This window comes from Puma concolor, chromosome D3, assembly GCF_028749965.1.
Source record: "Puma concolor isolate L17-30 chromosome D3, mPumCon1.1.hap2, whole genome shotgun sequence".
NCBI lineage: Eukaryota > Metazoa > Chordata > Mammalia > Carnivora > Felidae > Puma > Puma concolor.
In genome coordinates, this window is record NC_141678.1 from 43,353,914 (window position 1) to 43,368,274 (window position 14,361).

A 14,361-nucleotide genomic window follows, 5' to 3' on the forward strand; every position below is an offset into this window, starting at 1 on the left:
TTAAATGATGTGTTGACTATCCCTCCCCCACCTCTTTTAATGCTTTCTCAAATGTGGTTTGTTTATTCACCACCCAAAATACATAATTTTTTTTTTTAATTTTTTTTTTCCAACGTTTATTTATTTTTGGGACAGAGAGAGACACAGCATGAACGGGGGAGGGGCAGAGAGAGAGGGAGACACAGAATCGGAAACAGGCTCCAGGCTCTGAGCCATCAGCCCAGAGCCCGACGCGGGGCTCGAACTCACGGACCGCAAGATCGTGACCTGGCTGAAGTCGGCCGCTCAACCGACTGCGCCACCCAGGCGCCCCCATAATTTTATAATATTAAGTAGAGAAGGACTACAAGATCTTAATCAGTTTAAAATGTTTTAAAGGTTTTTTTTGTTGTTGTTGTTGCTACAATTCTTAATTGAATGACATCATGGTTAAAGTGTTGGTTCTAAAATTAACTATTAATTTCCAGTTTCACCACTTCTAGCTAAATATTTTTATCTTAGCTGTGGCCTTCTTTTTCCCTCATTCTCTTTGCCTATAAGATGGGAAGGATTATAATAATTGTACTGCTTCATAGTTTGCAGTGAGGACTGGGTTAATACCCAAAGAGTTCAGAATAGCTTCTGACACACAGTAAATGTTCAAAGAATGTTACCTGCAAGTTTTACAAGATCAAATAGAGACTTTGCTACTACCAAATAGAATAAACTGACAGAATTTTATAGAAGGAAGGACATTACAAATCAGCTAATACAGTGGATTGCAAACTTTTAATTGTTACCCACAATGAAAACAATATATTTTACATCACGACTCAGTATGTACACATCTATAAGGGAAACAAGAGTTTGGCAAAATAATACTTATTATATGTAGTAACACTCATATTTCTTTGTTTCGTTTTCTAAAAAAGGTTGGTTGCCATCTACTAAATTGCTTTGCTACTTACCGAGGAACTGCAACCCATAGTGTGAAAAAATCTGATCTAATAAAATCCCTTCACTTTACAGTGGAGAAAACCAGAGTCTTAAGAACTTGGGAAACGTACTTAAGATTACATAGCTAGAAAACATGATTCACCACATGGAATAAAGGATAAAAATTATATAATCTTCTCAATAGATGCAGAAAGAGCATTTCACAAAATCCAACATCCTTTCATGATAATAGTTCTGAACAAATCAAGTATAGAAGGAACATACTTCAACATAATAAAGGCTCTATGTGACAAACCCACAGCTAACATCATACTCGATGATGAAAAGCTGAAAGCTTTTCCTCTAAAATCAGGAATAAAACAAAAGAGCCCATGCTCACAACTCCTATTCAACATAGTACTGGAAGTCCTAGTCAGAGCAATTAAGCAAGAAAAAGAAATAAATTTAATTTTCAGAAAATACGGGTACAACTGACAATCTTATTGGAAAAAGAGAAAAACTAGATCACTACTTCCTATTCTACAATATGAAACACATTCAAATGCACTAAATTTGTTCAATGTAAAGGGAAATCACAAAAATAGTAGAAAAATACATAAATAATTTTAGGATCAGAAAGGAAAATTTAAGAATGCCAACTTAAAAGAAACCAAAAAGAAAGAGATCGATAAATCAATTAAAATATTTTTCAGTTTCAGGGAACCTGGGTGGCTCAGTCTGTTGAGCATCCATGGTTTCAGCTCAGGGCATGATCTCACAGTTCATGAGTTCAAGCCCCACATTGGGCTCTGTGCTGATGGTGTGGAGCCTGCTTAGGATTCTCTCTCTCTCTCTCTCTCTCTCTCTCTCTCTCTCTCTTTCTCTCTCTCTCTCAAAATAAATAAACTTAAAATTTTTTTAATAATTTTTTTTTCAATTTCTCTGTACTAAAAGAAAATCCACAAATAAAGATAAATGGCACATGAAAACTTGGGGGAAATGTTGCCATTGTTTATGAAAAATAAAGAATTCAAATATTCAAAATATTCAATAAGAATACTTAAAAATCCATAAAGAAAAGATCACACCTAAATGCAAAGTTGATTCAGGACAATTCACAAAATTAGAAATATGAATGGCCAATAAACGTGCATAAAATTTTCTAGGCAAATTTTTCTTTCTTCAGATGGACAATCAGTTGTCCTTGTATCCTATCCTTTCCATTGGAAGTTAGTTACATAGTGTTTATTTCCTTATATTTATGTACTTTATCCTTTGATCAATTCTTTTTTTTGAAAAAATTTTTTAACGTTTATTCATTTTTGAGTGACAGAGAGAACAGAGCGTGAGCGGGGAGGGGCAAAGAGGGAGGTGACAGAATCCAGAGCAGGCTCCAGACTCTGAGCTGTCAGCACAGAGCTGGATGCGGGGCTCAAACTCACTGACCTAGGCCAAAGTCAGACACTAAAGTGACTGAGCCAACCAGGTGCCCCAATCCTTTGATCAATTCTGTGCAGCATAAGTGGTGATAGATATGCTAACTAACATTATTATGGTAATCATTTCACAATAGATAAACGTGTATCAAATCATCATGTTGTAAACTTTAAACTTATATAATGTTATATATCAATTATATCCCAATAAAGTTGAGGGGAAAAGATTACATAGCTACATAAGGGCATAAAATTCTGGAACCAGAATTTCTTTTAATTGAGAAATAATTTACATACCATAAAATTCATCCTTCAAAATGCACAATTCAGTGGTTTTCAGTATATTCAGAGAGATGTGAAACCATTACCACTATCCAATTCCAGAATATTTTCAGAACCCCAGAAGAAATCTCACACCCACTAGCAGTGAGACCAGAATTAACATTTACTCCCAGTCCAAAGATCTTTCCACTGTCAAAGCTTTATATGGATTTCCATATCTTACGGTAAGTAAAGTTTAATAAGTGTTTATATGCCTAAATGACCAAATTTATCAAATACTTGCTTAGACTTTGTATGATTCTGTGCCATTAACCATCTCAAAATTTTATATAAATATCTATCTATCTATCTATCTATCTATCTATCTATCTATCTATCTATTTTTTGATGTCTACCAGATTGTTGAGGACACATGACAAACACTTAGGAACAGATCCTATGTATTCTAAACAGACTCAGGAAATGTTTTGTTTTTTTGGACGTATAGCTCATCATCTCAAAGGAAATGAGACTAGTGACTTTTAGAGATAGTATGTAAGACTTGGAGCCTTTTACAAAAGGAGGAATTTTTTTTTTTTCTATTTCAAGGTTTCAAATAAATTCACAACTAGACAATAGGTCCTTAAGAGGTCTAAGGAGAATCTACATATTTTCTTGAACATATTTTTTGAAATAAATTTTAAAGTACCTCATCATAATATAAACCAAAATTTCCAGTCTGGTTTTTAAAATATCCATTCCTTGGTCTCTGGCTTTGCTTCTATTTTAACTTGTTGGAATTAATTTCACATAAAATGAACATGAGTGCCAATTTTCTATTTTATGCCAAAAATTACCAGGTCTCTACAAGAAAAATCTCTACTTTAGTCACTTTTGGATTATTTAAATAGTGTTCTCTAAAGTGTGAGTCATTGTATATTTTTTGGTTCTTGAGTGCATGGTTGTTGAGTCTTTAGTAAACACACTTGCAAGTATTCTTAAGGACATAGGCCAATGCAAATTAATGACCAGAACTCAGGGCTCAAAAAAGGTGAAATGGTTGTAGATTAGTCCACTACAAAGAAATGAAAATGATGATAATGACAATAAAACCAAGAAATAATTTTAAAAATACAGTAACTAGTTATTTTAAGCAAAATTAAAAAAAAATTTAAATCAACTTAGGTATAAACAGTAAAAACTGATTTTTACTCACCAATGAAAATTTCCAAAAGAAAACTATGTATTTTAAATTAAATTTGATAGGATATTAATTCCTCCTTCGACAAAAAAAAAATAAATTCTAATAAAAGCTTTGAAAATCTATTAATATTTACATTCCTTGGATTTAGACACAAAGAAAATACCCTACCATTAATTTTTAGTTCTCCAAGTTAATAAAGTCCTGAGATCTTTTTAAATACAATATAAAATAAAATATACAGAATTTATCTGTAGATATTATACAGATGCTTTATGAATGAATGAATGATTTTAAAAACATGAAATAACCTTTCCTAGCATTGGGTTATTAACTGTTTACTGACTCTAATCACTGAGTTGTGGTTACCATGGAAGGTTTAACTATAATTACCTAGCTTTGGCAGATTTTAATGTAAACCTTAACATTGACTTAACCTAGATATTTTGTATTTGGCAAGGTAATTATGCTGTACATGTAGTCATTTCTCAGACATTTGGTTCTCTGTCTGAAGACCATGGTTTGGGGGAGGTGCCATTGGAAAACTGACAATAGATGCCAAAGGCTAATCTCCAGAAAGGTATACTGAATGTATGTTGTTTTTTTAGAAATTGAATTCATTCTTTTTAGTTTGGTCTCATGAATCGTTTTCAGTTTTCCCCCAACCCTTTCTTTGGGATATAATATAATAAAATAAAGAATTTCCGACAAATCCATAGAATCCACATTTCTTTTTTTATAGATTCCTATTGGGGTACCTGGGTGGCTCAGTCGGTTAAGCTCCAGACTTCAGCTCAAGTCATGATCTCACAGTTCATAGGTTTGAGCGTCGCATCAGGTTCTGTGCTGACAGCTCAGGGCCTGGAGCCTGCTTCAGATTCTGTGTCTCCCTCTCTCTCTGCCCCTCCCCCACTCACACTCTGTCTCTCAAAAAAAAAAAAATTTAAAAAAATTTAGATTACTATTTATACAAGCAATTTGCTAATTTTAATTATTCCAGAATTTGGAAAAATAAATGCTGTTTTCATGGCCATTAAAATAACATTTAAAAATAATTTCCTTTTTGTAATCACAAAGACTTTTAGTAGAATAGATGTTGCAAACTTTCCTCTTATTAGCTGTGTGCTGCTTAACCTCTCCAAGCTGGAGGAATCCAACCTGTAATCGGGGACTACCAACCTCCGGAGTGATTATGAGGATTCAGTGAATGGTGCAGGTAAACCACTTGGCATACATATGGGTGAGGGCATAATAAAAGATAGCTGTTGTTGTTTTTGTTATCAATCCTGGTATCTGCATTGCCAATGTCATCGTCTCATTCACATTTCACCAAAACATAGATCTTGTTGCCTATATTATTCCCTTAGAAAGAAGATAAATTAAGTAGCTATTTTAAGTACTCAAAAGCCCTATTTATATACAAATCAAAAGAAGTGTCAATACACTTTACTAAAGGATTAAATGCATCACGGTTTACATCACATAATAAAATCTGGTCAGATTTTATTTTTAATTTTTTTTAATTTTTATTTATTTTTGAGAGAGACAGAGACAGAGTGTGAGCAGGTAAAGCCTGCTTTGGATTCTGTGTCTCCCTCTCTTTGCCCCTCCCCCACTTGTACTCTGTCTCTATCAAAAATAAACAAATGTAAAAAAAAAAAACAAATTAAAAAAAAAAGAAACAGGCTCCAGCCTCTGAGCTGTCAGCACAGAGCCTGACGCCAGGCTGGAACTCACAAACTGCGAGATCATGACCTGAGCCAAAGTTGGACACTTAACAGACTGAGCCACACAGGCACCCCTAGTCAGATTTTAATTTGCTCAGATTTAATTTACTTTTCACAAATGTGAAAAATAATTATCTATAGCACTGAAAATATAAAAAGATTTTGTTTTAAAAAGGATATTAAAGGTTTTTAAAAGCATAGATTTATTCTCAACATATTTTTTAAAAAATGCCAACCATAATGTTAGCTTGTAAAATATTGAACAATAACAAGTCCCCAAATAACCAGCCCTTTATGTTTTATAATCTGATGTCAGTTAACTTACAAGATAAGAGCATGCCTGATTTATAGTTTCTTTTCCAAACCTTTGCTGTAGGTAAACATTCTAACTTTAACTTCTTGCCTTCAAGCAAAGTTATGTTCTACTTTTCATAACCCATTTGTAAAGATTTCCAGGATGTAGCAATCTGGTGGCAATTTTAGTAGTGCTTAAACTCAATGTCAGAGACACTGACATATTATGACCACACGCCAGCTTAATGTATCAGAAAAGTAAAGGCCAAACGCTTGGTAATGGCTAGGAATTGCGAATATAGATCTTGGGAGGAAATTACGACCCTGTAGGACAGAGATATCAAATGAGTTTCAGCATCTGACACCAATATCAGGTGTTTGCTGCCTGCATTGTTGTGTCGAGGATTTAGAGGATGGGAGTTAGGGCTCTGGGAAGAAGAGTCTACTGTGCTGTGATCTGAGAACAATGACTGCCCTGGGCCTACAGGAGAGAGACTCATTTGCCAGGTCTATTCTAGGTTTGGGGTCTTACATGTGGCTTAAGGCAACTCGAGTCAGCATTGGGGTCCTCTGCTTTTCACCATGCATCTATCTACTTCATTCTCTCTCTGAAAACAGTACCCGCATCCCTTGCCCACCCCCATTATGTGCATGAGACAGGAGATGTTTCCCTTACAGTGCTTGAGTTTCCTGCCAGTAGCACAAAGAAGTAGCAGGAACTAAGTAGTGGTTTTCATTTGCAAAGAACAGAAGTCTGTACTTAATTTAAGCAGAAAGAGATTTTAATTTTGGAAGTTCAGAGAAGGGACAGGAAGACTGGTGGAGCACACTCAGGCAGGAGCTAAAGAAGGTAGGGGAGTCCAGGTCCTGACTTAGGGATGGTCTGCTTAGGAAGCAGGCACCATCAGCATTAGACTCTTGCCTACTGCTACTGGACTCTCCTTCCCCTAGACATCTATCCTCTGCCACTGGAGTCTCAGCACCACAGCCACCATGAATAATTGCTGAGTCACCTTTGCGTCACTCAAAATTTCAAATTAGAAGCTGAAGCCTGTGAATAGTAGTACTTGGATCACAGGGCTACACTCCAGCTATTGGTAGAGGATTGGTTCTCAGAGAAAAAGAACTTGAGTTAAACAATAACATCAAGAGGCGCCTGGATGGCTCAGTCAGTTAAGCATCCTCCTCTTTTTTTTTTTAATGTTTATTCATTTTTGAGAGACAGAAAGAGACACAGTGTGAGTGGGGGAGGGGCAGAGAGAGAGACATACAGAATCCAAACCGGCTCCAGGCTCTGAGCCGTCAGCACAGAGTCCAACGCAGGGCTCTAACCCACAAACCGAGAGATCATGACCTGAGCCAAGTTGGACACAACTGACGGAGCCACCCAAACGCCCCTAAGCATCCTACTCTTGATTTCAGCTCAGGTCAAGATCTCATGGTTCCTGGGTTTGAGTCCCATTTAGGGCTCTATGCTGACAGTGCAGAGCCTGCTTGGGATTCTCTCACTCCCTCTCTCTCTGCTCTTCAAAATAAGTAAACTTAAAAAAACAAAATACCCTTAAAAGGTTTCCACTTCATGCTACATTCTGCTAGGCAGAGGGCATGTGAGAAGATGTCATGCACCATCCAATTTAGAAAGTGTTGTCACAGAACCAAGTTGAGAGCGTGAAAGTTTAAAGTATAGGTAAAGGTACCCAGGAGTAGGTAGAGTGGGTACCAGGAGGAGCTAGAGCAGAAATTAGGGGTTTTTTTGCTAGATGCAACAGGCCTGGGACCAACCTGCAGGAGCACTAGAAAGAATGTAAATTTGAGAAACAAACCCCAGAGTAGATTCCAATCCAAAGATTAAACTTCCAAAAAATAGTCCTGGAGCTGGGGAGGCACACCAGGCACAGGGTGTAATTCTAATATTTTAGACCAGGTAGCCAAGAAGTTTAGAAGCTGGAAAGAACAAAACAGAGCAACAAGATGAGCTAGATTTGCTGAAGCTTATAGAAGATTGGCATTTGTTACATCTATTCATTGTAGGATGTATCTGTACACATCCAATGAATTAGTTCTCTTAGACCTTGCCCAATTAAGGGGAAGTAAAAAGTATAATACACAAGCACCAGTCCTTGACGCAATGAAGGCATCAGGAGAAATTGATGGGTTACTGCACTTCTCCCTAAGCTTGGCACAATGAGCCTAGCATTCAATGATGAATACTTTCCATCTGCCTGATTTTCCAGATCTTTGTTTAGAGGGATCCTCATATTCTTCCTTATTGGGCTTAGCGCCAGTTTTTGCCAGGCTAAACTGGTGTTGATAACTTCAGACATTGAGTGGACATGAGGAGATCCAAGCTTTGAGTGGTTAGCACAAGTCTAGTAGAAGGCATTTTGAGGGGGCGTTGTAGTGGGACGGTTAATTAGAGAACACAGAGGAGTGCATGCACCCTGTGTAGGACTGCAGGCTTTCTAGTTATCAGGAGAAGAAAATCGTCACAGCCTGTGACGGAAGCAGCAGCAGGTAGATTTATCCTAAACACAAACATTTTCTGGCAAAATCACATGTCCCAGGGTGACATCGAATGTGCCCCAGCTAAACCTTGAATCTTTTAAACTTTCAGTCAGAACATTCAGTAAGCATTAACTTGAATAAATGATACATTTCACTTCTGTAGGGACTCAACATATGTCATTTCTTTTGTTTCAAGCATTCCCCTAACCTCCTCAACCAGCAGACTCTCCCAGGGATTCCAAGACCCTTATCACTCCTTAACACATACATACCAGACCTCTGTGCTGTGTGGGAGCGACAAAGGGTGCATGTCATTTGTGTGTATCTTGAACGAACAGATTTGCACTTAAAAGCAATTTCTATTGTACCAAACTCATCAAGACTTTAGAGATTCTCTTTCTTACTTCTGTTGGTGGTAGTTGTGGTGGTTTTTGGTTGGTATTTTGTTGTTGGTTTTGGTTTGTTGTTTTTTTAAATATTCTTGGAAATAAGTGAGTCATTGAGTCTAAGTAAGATTGAAGTCTCCAGGTTATTTACGGACTAAAACTTGATAATGTAGATTAACATTCCAAAAGAGAAAAGAGGGAATGAGGTAACAAAAAGAATCAAAATGAGGGTGAATAGAAGGAGACTCATTGATAAGTTAATATAACACCTAGGGAATTTTGACATCCTTTCCCACCTTTAAAACTCCTTACAGAGCATCTTCAAAGCCACCTCAACCCTTATACTGGGGAAAACTAGGATTTCAGAGTTCAGTTTTTGAGGCTGAACGTTTAGGACAACAAAAATATTATCTGTATTTAATCTAGAAGTTTAGAAAAGTAACAGCTCAAAAATTTATTTTCTAGTTAAAAAAAAAGCTGAATATAAATCTACATGAAAACGTTTAACCTCAAATACAGTGAAGAACAAATTAAGTGTTAGTAGCTAAATCAAATAAAGTACCATCCCATATTATGTATACCTTTTTGTTAATGTGAATGCCTATCCCTACCTTTGGCTCACTTAGTAAGCTGAAGAAAAAAGATTTTCAAACCTTTATATGCATTTCCTAAGTTACTAGAATACCAGAATACTGACACATATGATTGTACCATTTCGCATTTGTCAAAGATGATTCTGAATTTTGCTGAAAACCACAAAGGAAACCAACAGACCCACATTACTGTTCTGATATCCCCACCAAAGAGGAAACAGAGAGGAAGTTAATCTACAAGTCTGATAGGGCATATGTGATTTTAGCAGAAGAGCCTCAAGATTCAGCCTATTCCAACACTGACTAACTCTTATCTTTATTCCCAACTCCTTCTGGATCCTTTCCCTTCTTCAGCGACTGGCTACAAGGCATACAAGAAAGGTGCTTGTATTTGAAGAATTCTAGTTCCACTATGCTCCACTTTCGGGGTCGCAGCCTCAGTTTCCACAGTTGTCAAAAAGGATACTAATACCTATACCTCACTGGGAAGTTGCCGGGATCATATAAAAATACGTTGTCCCTAGATAAGCCAAGGTCACCATTCCTGGGAGAATCGCCAAAAGAACTCGGCTTCGGTTCCCCCTCCCGGCAAGGCTGGTTCGACCAACAGTCAACAGGAAGCTCCAGGGGTTGGGACAGGATCCCTGGCTCGGAAGGAGGCCAGACGCGAGCGTTTTTGGACGGCGATCAAGAGAAGGGTGATGAGAGCGTTAGAAACGCCCCCCCCCCCCTCCAGCTCACGCGGATGGGCTGAGATTTTACTATCAGTGACAAAAGAGTGCGGAAGCACAGTACTAAAAAGCAAACAGTCAACCACAATAACTCAACCCTGCCCTCCCCACAAAAACAAACACAGCCCCAAAGCCCTCGGCAGAACTAGAACGGGGCGAAGGGAACCAAGAAGGGCTGAGGAGGCGGAAGCTGTGCCCCTCACTCCAGCTCCCGGGGCAGGGGAGTGCGCGGCCGAAGGGTCCGCGGAAGGGGAGGGGGCGCTGTGGGTCCGCTCTTCGCGTGCAAGAAGCGCCTCCTCCTCACGCCCCCTCAGCCTGTGCCTCCTCGGGAATCCGCCCCAGACCCCGCCGCCATGTTGGGTCCGGAGGAGTGACTTGGTCTAGCAGCCGACGGGGACTGCGGAGGGACGGCCCCGCATCCCGCGGAGCGCGCCGCGGCGCCGGAAGGCGGGGGGGCGCTCCAACTCGGGCGGGCGCGGCGCGAGATCCGGTGAGCAGGACGGCCGCGCGCGCAGGTAGCCGCAGCCCCCACGCCCTCGCCCCCGGCTCCGCCCCCGCCGAGGAGGGGCGGAGCCGGGAGCGAGGGCGGGCGCCGAGCTGAGTGGAGGTGGAGAGCGAGGCCGAGGGGTGGGGAGCCCGGGAATTCCCTCCTCCTGAAGTAACGAGTGCGGGGCGGCTGTGCCGTCGTCGCTGCAGCGGGGCTCCCGGGACGCGGAGGTGGAGGAGGGAGAGGGCCCCGCGGGCCTCGCCTCCGCCCGCCGCCCCCTCCCCGCCACCCCGAGCTGCGGCAGCAGTGACTCATGCGAGCGCGGCTGGACGGCAGGTAAGGACCCGGCGGGGCCCCGCGGGCGGAGGCGGCCGATCCCGGCCCGGGCAGCGCTAGGCCCCGGCGCCCGCCAGCGCCCGAAGGCGCCCGCGCTCCCCGCCCCCGCAGGCTCCGAGTTGGGAAGTTGAGGAGAAACTTCTCCCCTCCCCCGGCTCACCCGGCGGGCGTGTCTCCTTCCCGGCGCTACCTGCCTGCCCCCTGACTCGGTCTCCGCCCCGTCCAGTCCTTCCCAGTCCCGCCCAAGTCCGACTTAAGGTCCTTGGGGCAGTAGGGAACCTCCCACTCCTGCCTGGGGGCTAGGTTAATTTTGGCTCTCCCTGCCGGAGTGAGGGAAGAGGAGGGCAGCGGCCCCTTTCGGTCCCAGAGCTTGAGGGTCTACATGTGGCTGACGCCGGGTGGCAACTGTGCCGGGGGAGCGGACGTGGGGGGGGGGGGGGGGCGAGTGGGTGAGCCTCTCGCTTTACTTGGTTTGATTGAAAACCGCAACATGTTAAAGTTTTCCTTTGTTTTGGGTTGGGGGTTGGGAAGTATGCCATTCAGCATCCACTTTTACAGTATTGTGGCCCTCCGTCTCCCATTTGGTTCGGTTCTCTGTCCACATGCTACAGAAAATTTTGTTTTAAAGTGTGTTTTTCCTGGTAATTGCTTCCAGCTTTTGCTTCATTGGGCATGGGGCAGCGTTGTTTTAAGAAGCTCTTCGAAAACCAACTCCGATGTAGGGACTTCTTTAATTTTTGTTTTGCAGTGAGTGGAAAATCAAGTCCGATGTAGGGATTGCTTTAATTTGTGTTTTGTGGGGAGTAGAAAATCGAGTCCTCTGGAGGGACTGCTTTGATTTTTGTGTTGTAGTGAGTGGGACACAACGTAGTTCCGATTTGGTTCATTTATTTTCTGCGTAATTAATAGGCATGGCATAACACACGGTCTAACAATTTGTAAATTATTAAAATAAAGATGAGAAGTCTAATGCAATCACAACTTTATGTTCATGCATTGGTGTGTTTCATGGTGTGCTTTCACATACATGGCTTCACATGTACATGCATATGATTGTAGTATATGTGTGTCCTTGTAACTTGTAGGATTACAGTGCTAAAAATATCTCGATAATTCTGTATATATCTAAACCATCCTGTAAAAATTCTAAAGTTAAATTACACGTAAGGAAAATATTACTAAATGTGTACATGTGACTGTAGGCACTTACTGGCATAGCACCTGGTAAATCTATCTTAACTAGGGCAGTGGCACACAGTGGACAAAAAACATTTTGAATGGGCAGTTAATGAAGGAGCATCTTGTAATAGAATGAGGACCTTTTGTGTATCCATATAGGATTTTCATATATTCTGTAAGAAAGTCGTATTTCACTAAGCCATCGTATGTTTTGTTTTACTAATATGTGAGACCCCTGTGGTAGTTGACTTAAGGAAGTTTAGTTATTTTAAATTTTGGACATTACATAAACCTCTGTGGAGATTGTGAATGCTGCTTGACAATTCATAGGGTCCTGAATTTGAAAAACAAAACAATTACTTTGATCTGGATCTGAATATAAGACAGTTCAGATCCATGTTTTCAGAATAAAAGATAAAAGGACTCTTAAAATGTGTACTCTGCTGTAACTACCATCATGTTAAGCTACTATAATAGCTTTAATTTTGCAGTATGTTTTTGCTGACTTCATAAACCACAAAACTGACTCCTTTCTTTTCAACCGAAAGTGAAATTACGGCTTTGACCTGTCTTCCTGGGATAGGTGGAATTTGTTTTACGGCTGAGGTATAATATTAATACATGGCTTCAGGTTGTTTTTTTTTTTTTTTTTAATTCAGGAAATTCTCAAGCTGAAAATCAACATCCGCGCAAATAAATGTCCTTCATGATATGTAATGCTAAAAGAACAAATATTCTAAAAGGATAGCAGTGGTCCAGTATAACTGAAATATTACCGACCCGTGGTGTACGATTTGTTTATACAAAGTCCACATTTGCATCCTTTTAGGCAGTAAATAATTTGTTAATGTGAGTAATTTTACTTTATAAACATATTTAACTCTCAATTTAATGTTCACTGTAGGCATCATTTATTAGTTCCTATTAGCATTATATTAAAAAGAGATACAAACTTCCAGTTACAAAATAAGTCATGGGAATGTAAGGTGCAGCATAGAGAATATCGTCAGTAATATTGTAATAATTTTGTGTGATGACAAATGGTAACAACTTATGGAGGGGGGATTGTTTCATAATGTATAAAAATATCAAATCACTATTATGTACAATTGAAACTAGTAAGGATACTATATATCAGTTATACTTCAATTTAAAAAAAAGCCTACTACCAAAAAATTTGAAAGCAGTTATACTAAGCTTTGCTGTCTGGGAATGCAAACTTGGGAAATAAAACTATATTTAAAAAAAAAAACACAAAACCCTGCAAGGAAATGATTTCTATAAACGTAAAGAGAGGAGAGAGAATGTTGTGATTGGGACCCAGCTTCTGAAGTGGTGACAAAGTTTTAACCTTGTGGTGGTTGCAAGGGTGTTCACTTAGTTATTTACTAAGCCATACATTTCTTCTGTGCTTTTCTGTATCTGTTTTAGTTTACATAATTTTTTTTTTTTTTTTTTTTTTTTTTTTTTTTTAAGAAGCCTGTGTGTTATGTACTATACAAGGTGCTTGGGTAAAGAACTTAACATTTAGTGGCTGACTTTAGAACATCTCCTGGGCTGCCCTTTGCAAACAAGATTAGCTTATTAAATCATAATTGTCATATTCCACCTAGTGTATGTAACTACTTGACATAAATAACTATTAATTATGTTAATATTTTGAGGGAAGAAACCAGATTTTACTGATTTTAAATCCTCTTTAGCTTATATATGTGGTAAACAGTAGGTACTCAAATGTTTATCAAACTAATGGATACTATTGTTATCAAATATATAATGTAACTTATTTGTCCTAAAGTTTTTTAAATGACAAAACTGTCACATCAAAGTAATGTCTTGACTTTTAATCATTTTCTGTTTTCTGTAATAGTAATTCCTTAGATCAGCAATTTATCCCTTAGTTTTGATATTCTTAAGGATGTCATGAAATTCTCAGCATAAACTAAGTTTTCGTTTACTTAAGCTTTATGAAGATGTGCCATATGGCACCTAACAGAAGAGTATGGTTTTTTTCCTTTTTTTTTTTCAGTAGAGTATGTTTTGCAAGAAAGCAAGTGACAGTATGGTGTTGGAGTTTCAGAAATGCTCAGAATGATTATATTATGCTACTTGCTTTATGTAATGGCTTGCTGTTTTAGTTGTTGATTTTGTTGCTTTGTGGTTTGCATTGTTATAATGTAGAATTAAAGAAGAGATCACATCTGCATCAGTTTCATATATCACAGGAACTTGCAGTCATGCTGTAAAGGTGATGTTTGTGGCACTGGCTTTGTTATATGAATATTTACAGGAAGTTTTAGTTAAGATCTT

General features: G+C 39.3%; 1 protein-coding gene across 3 annotated transcripts in view; it reads left to right on the top strand.

The window, feature by feature from the left end:
* The first annotated feature begins 10,263 nt into the window (after nt 1-10,263).
* YES1 (YES proto-oncogene 1, Src family tyrosine kinase) overlaps nt 10,264-14,361 on the top strand; it is a 68,182-nt gene continuing 64,084 nt past the window's right edge. Inside the window, exon 1 of one of the 3 annotated variants that reach the window (XM_086682572.1) lies at nt 10,264-10,539. The gene's annotated coding sequence lies outside the window, so the exon portion shown is untranslated. Of the gene's footprint in view, nt 10,540-10,665; nt 10,873-12,728; nt 12,901-14,361 lie in introns of those variants that run through there. The other 2 variants (XM_086682571.1, XM_086682573.1) reach the window with 2 other exon arrangements.